Here is a 6,685-nt window from a genome sequence, read left to right as displayed (position 1 = left end):
TATTACACCCAGAGATGGGTACTGATTTCTCAGGATCTATGCACCCAAATTGCATGAAAAGGTAATCACATGTCAGTTCTAGTATAATATATTTGTCCAAAGAATGCCCATTTGTCATCTGCATTTGTTCTTTGTGTAGCAATTTTAATGGTCAGTTGTGTAGGTAGTTAAGATAAAATTTCTTCTTCCCACAGTGGCAGGTTGTGTATGCTGCCTGTTAGTCGAGCACTGTTATTAATTTTTGTTTACGCACCAAATTGTGCATGTCCAAATTGAGGTGTAAATCTCCAAGGTCATCAAACATGTCAGTACATGAAATTGCAACATAAGAGAAATAACAGATAAAAAACAGTCTATGAACCCCCAAAAAACATCAAGCCATCAGCTTAAGTAAACACAGTTAGTAATACAACATAAAAATCAGCTTAATTTTTCAAAGATCTCATCAGCAGAGTAGAAGGAGTGACTCATGAGGAAACTCTTCAGTTTCGATGTGAAAGCGTGTGGATTACTGCCAAGATTTTTGAATTATTGTGGCAGCTTACTGAAAATGTATGCAGCAGTATACTGCACACCTTTCTGCGCAAGAGTTAAGGAATTCCAATCCAAATGCAGGTTGGATTTCTGCCGAGTATTAACTAAGTGAAACCTGTTTACTCTTGGGAATAAGCTGATAGTGCTAACAAGAAACGACAGTAAAGAACATATATATTGATAGGGCAATGTCAGAATACCCAAACTAGTAAACAGGGGCCGACAAGAGGTTCGTGAAGTTTCACCACTTATTGTCCTAACCGCCCGTTTCTGAGCCAAAAATATCCTTTTAGAATGGGAAGAGTTACCCGAACATATACTACCATACGACATAAGCGAATAGAAGAATTCTCGCCGAGCAGTCCAAGGCGCTGCAGACATGGACTGTGAGGCTGGTCCCGGCGGAGGTTCGAATCCTCCCTCGGGCATGGGCATGTGTGTTTGTCCTTAGGATAATTTAGGTTAAGTAGTGTGAAAGCTTAGGGACTGATGACCTTAGCAGTTAAGTCCCATAAGATTTCACACACATTTGAATAACTAATTCTCGTGTCGAACGATCTCTCACTTCAGATACCGTTCGAATAGTAAAAATGGCAGCATTAAGTCTTTGAACAAGATCCTGAACGTGGGTTTTCCACGACAGTTTACTATCTATCTGAACAGCTAGAAATTTGAACTGTTGAGTTTCACTAATCATATGCGCATTCTGTGAAATTAAAACGTCAGGTTTTGTTGAATTGTGTGTTAGAAACTGTAAAAACTGAGTCTTACTGTGATTTAACGTTAGTTTGCTTTCTACAAGCCATGAGCGTAGGTCATGAATTGCACTATCTGAAACTGAGCCAATGTTGCATACAACATTCTTGACTGCCAAGCTAGTGTCAGCAGCAAACAGAAAAATACTAGATGGCACATGATTTATATAAATAAGGAACAGGAGCGGCCCCAACACAGATCCCTGGGGCACCCAACATTTGATCGTATCCCACTCAATCGCCACATCACAGCCGTTCTCAACACAGTGAATAATTACCCTTTGCTGTCTTTTGTTAAAGTAAGAGGTGAACCAATTGTGAGCTTCTCTGCGTAGTCTGTAATGGTCCAACTTCTGGAGCAACAGACCTAAGGACTAACCTAAGGACATCACACACATCCATGCCCGAGGCAGGATTCGAAGCTGCGATCGTAGCAGCAGCGCGGTTCCAGGCTGAAGCGCCTAGAACCGCTCGGCCACAGCGGCCGGCCGAGCTTCTTCTTCGTGGCACATGTTGTTACTTTACACACTCAAAGAGAAAGACTACGAGTGGTGTGTGCTCAAATGTGGTAAGACTCCTTCACACAGTGAAAGTAAAATTATGTTGTACTAGAATTGCAAAAACGCCGGCCGGTGTGGCCGTGCGGTTGTAGGCGCTTCAGTCTGGAACCGTGTGACCGCTACGGTCGCAGGTTCGAATCCTGCCTCGTGCATGGATGTGTGTGATGTCCTTAGGTTAATTAGGTTTAAGTAGTTCTAAGTTCTAGGGGACTGATGACCACAGATGTTAAGTCCCATAGTGCTCAGAGCCATTTTGAATTGCAAAACACAATTTCATACATTTACTGAAAATTGCGAAAAAAATTAATCTAAAGTAAAAATATCGGCATTTGATATTTCCATTTCTTTATCGACATATCGGTACAACAGATAAAAAGCTGCCTCCGATATGTAACGATATCTCATGGAAAAAATATAGATGTATAGGTATTTTAGCAACAGCGCTACTTTCCACCACCTCACATACCTTTACAGTATGCATGTGTTGACACCATGGTTTTCCTGCTTGCTAGACCACAGCCTAAACAATCATGAGGGAAGACGAGAGTTACAAGTAACATTCTGCAGTGAGCGATTGACGCACAACAGCCATCCAAAATACGAGGTGCGGCTAGAAAAAAACCGGACTGATGCTGGAAAAAACATTTATTTACAATTATTTACAATTTCATGTTATCTCCTTCAATGTACTCTCCTCCTCGGTCTCTACACCGCTCCATACAATTTTCCACTGTTCATAGCAATGCTGCAGATCATTTTCGGTAAGTCCATACATTACTTCCGTCGCTTTTTCTTTTACTGCTTCCACAGTCTCAAATCTAGTTCCTTTCAAAGCTGACTTGACTTTAGGGAAAAGAAAAAAGTCACAGGGGGCCAAATCAGGTGGGTAGAGTGGATGATCTAAGATGGCAATGTCGTGTTTTGCCAAAAACGTCTTCACTGACAACGCACTGTGAGCTGGAGCATTGTCTTGGTGAAGGATCCATGACTTTTTTCTCCACAAATCGTTCCGTTTTCTCCGTACTCGCTCACGTAGGGAAGCCAGGAAGCTAATGTAGTAATGCTGATTCACTGTTTGTCCCTCTGGTACCCAATCAATGTGCACAATCCCTTTGATGTCAAAAAAAAAAAAAACAATCATCATTGCCTTGACTTTCGATTTTGACATTCGTGCTTTTTTTTGTCGTGGAGAACCAGGAGCTTTCCAAAGCATCGATTGGCGTTTAGTTTCGGGATCGTAAGTAAAAAACCACGATTCATCGCAAGTAATAACATTTTGTAAGATGGTGGGATCACTTTCAGTGTTTTCCAGGATGTCAGAACAAATCATTCTTCGGCGTTCCTTCTGTTCAATTATGAGACACTTTGAAATCATTTTTGAACACACTTTGTTCATGTTGAAACTTTCATGAAGAATCTGCCTAACACTTTCCTTGTCAACTCCTGTTAACACAGACACTGCTCTGATTGTTAAACGGCGATCTTGTGGAACAAGTTTACCGATTTTTTCAATGTTTGCATCAGTTTTTGCTGACAATGGTCTGCCAGTGCGAGTGTCATCACTGGTGTCTTCGCGGCCATCTTTAAATCGTTTAAACCACTCAAACACTGTGTTCGCGATACACAATCATCGCCGTACACTTGTAACATTACAAACGTTTCACTTGCAGATTTTCCTAGTTTGAAACAAAATTTGATGTTAACACGCTGTTCTTTCTGTACACTCAAAATTTTCCGACGCACAGACAAAACGTCAACTACTTAAAACAGACGCCACGGGCAGACTGAGTGCAGGAGGCAGATGAAACTCGAGCAGTAGGCGGAGCGAGAGTCACGTGACAGGCCACGCGACTTTCAGCCTTATTGCATTCGTTTTATTGTTTCACTAGTAGTAGTCCGGTTTTTTTCTAGCCACACCTCGTATCTAGGAATCACCCTTGACCGGTCACTAACCTATAAAAACACCTAGAAATAACCAGTCTAACGATAAAAAAACCGAAATAACATATTAAGAAAGCTGACTGGAACCTTCTGGGGAGCTCACCCTAACACCCTACGCACCTCATCACAATCTCATGTTTACTCGATGGCAGAATACTGCGCCCCACTCTGGTACAAGAGCACACACACAAAGAAAATATATGTCCAGCTTAATACCACCATGAGGATTGTCTCAGGAACTCTGCAATCAACTCCACTTCCCTGGATGGTGTCCTTTGCAATATAGCTCCTCCCTCCCTCAGAAGGCAAGAAGCAGGTATCCGAGAATGGAAGAAAATTAATGACCCGTCTGTCTCTGAAGATATACCTATCCGAAAAATATTGGACCATCTACCAAAAACCCGCCTAAAATCCAGGAAACCTATACGGGAAGACGATGTCCTCAAATTCCCAAGGGAATGGAGGCAGTACTGGTCGCTGAATAATCACCATCCTCTCATCACTGATTTTGACCCCTCGATACCGGTGGAAGGAATGAAAATGTCCAGTGGTGCAGACTTAATCGTGTGAGGACTGACCACGGCAGGTGTAAGGCCATTCTCCACAAATGAAAACCCATTGATGACCCACGATGCGACTGTGGTGCAGAAGAACAAACAATCCCTCACCTGATCTTCGAATGTCCTGCGAGGAGGTTTGAAGGAGAATGGAGGGATATCATGAATGCTACTCCATGTGCTGTTCAGTGGGTGACCTGCTTAGATGTAATAGCTGCAGTGGCTGTCTCCCTAATCTTTCACATGTTGTTGTTAGCATTCAATCATTTAATAACATATTTGTAATTCGTTTATTACATTAATTAATAGTATGTGTGCAATTTTACTCTGTAAACACCGTACGCTAAATAAATAAATAAAGTCTAAGACATACGGGATGGAGAAAAATTGTGTCTCGAAATTTTAACCGTGCATATCTGATGCCAGTAGGAACCAAAATTACTGATGTGTAGGTTCAGAACTCACAATTTTTAAACTACGGAAAGTTGACGCCACGCCCTCCGATTGGCCGCAGGACTGATCTGTTGCCGGATGCTCTGTACAATGCATGACCGCGAATGCATTCCCTGCCAGAGATCGCGATGTATCAAAAATGGTTCAAATGGCTCTGAGCACTAATGGACTTAACATCTATGGTCATCAGTCCCCTAGAACTTAGAACTACTTAAACCTAACTAACCTAAGTGATGTGTTGGTAAATGTGCCAACACCTTGTAGATATAGGAGGCCTTTATGCACGCTATCTAACGCAGACGGGCGTGAATTCTGGAACAGGATAAGTAGTGAAAGCTAATAAGAAAAGTATGCAGCTCCTCGAATACTTATCTTTTATTCTTTGATGTGAATTACAGCATTCTTGATGAGACATTTCATACGATAACTATCAAACTATGTAAGGCTAATGGCGCCTTGCTAGGTCGTAGCCATGGACTTAGCTGAAGGCTATTCTAACTGTCTCTCGGCAAATGAGAGAAGGCTTCGTCAGTGTAGTCGCTAGCAAAGTCGTCGTACAACTGGGGCGAGTGCTATTCCGTATCTCGAGACCTGCCTTGTGGTGGCGCTCGGTCTGCGATCACACAGTGGCGACACGCGGGTCCGACATGTACTAAATGGACCACGGCCGATTTAAGCTACCACCTAGCAAGTGTGGTGTCTGGCGGTGACACCACACTAAGGACAGCACACAACACCCAGTCATCACGAGGCAGAGAAAATCCCTGACCCCGCCGGGAATCGAACCCGGGAATCGCGATGTATCCAAGGCGACCCGCACGCTCGGTGGTACTACGGCAGCCTTCCACTATGGGGGCCTAGGGTCCAATCCGCTGGGACCAGAAACCATTGTAGTTTTATGATAAGACGTACCGGCCACAAACCCGCCACCAGCTGTTAGTTCGCGTACAGAAAGTGCTTTACAAATTGTGTCGGCCCTGAAAAGGGCCTTTTTTGTAGGTATGACATTGTTTACTTAAAGCAGGTGCTCGAACTGGCGACCCTCTGACGCGAAACAAGCTTGGTAACATCGAGCGGTGTTTTGCCGAACTCTTTCAAATATTCATGGCATTGCCGTGATGTGATTGGCGGCATGTTGAATGCGATCCATTAATTCCTCTCCGTTTCTACGTCGTTAGCGTCCGGATGGATGAACTAAAAACCTTGAAAATTCCCACAGGAAAAAGTCCGGCAGCGTCAGGCCTGGTGATCGAGGGGGCCATGTCCTACGAGCACCTCTGACAATTACCCGGCCGTCGAAGAGTTCATTTAAATACCCGCACAGCACGACTGTTATGTGCGGGCGCCCTATCATGCTGCAACCACATGCTTAGCCCTATGTCCGGGGAAATATCTTCCAGCAGACCGAGTAGAGTTTCTTGGCTGGCCGGAGTGGCCGAGCGGTTCTAGGCGCTTCGGTCTGGAATCGCGCGGTCGCTGCCGTCGCAGGTTCGAATCCTGTCGCGGGCATGGATGTGTATGATGTCCTTAGGTTAGTTAGGTTTAAGTGGTTCTAAGTTCTTGGGGACTTATGACCTCAGATGTCCCATAGTGCTCAGAGCCATTTGAAATATTTTTTTAGAGTCTCTTGCAAAAAGTGAAGGTAATTTGCCCCGGTAAGAGGAGAAGGTAGACCAACAGGCCCCATTCAGATGGTAGCCACAATACCTGCCCAAGTCTTGAGAAAAAATCGCGCCTGGTGTCCGTGGACTTACGTAACGTGAGGATTTCCCCTTGCCCAGTAATGAACGCTTCGAGTGTTGTGAAGGTCATCCCGATGGAAGGTGAACTCGTCGTTAAACAACACAATGGCGAGGAAGTCGGAATCTCGTGCAGCACGACACAG

The sequence above is a fragment of the Schistocerca americana genome, chromosome 10 (genome assembly GCF_021461395.2).
Source record: "Schistocerca americana isolate TAMUIC-IGC-003095 chromosome 10, iqSchAmer2.1, whole genome shotgun sequence".
Taxonomy (NCBI): Eukaryota; Metazoa; Arthropoda; class Insecta; order Orthoptera; family Acrididae; genus Schistocerca; species Schistocerca americana.
Note: the sequence above shows the minus strand (reverse complement) of the source record.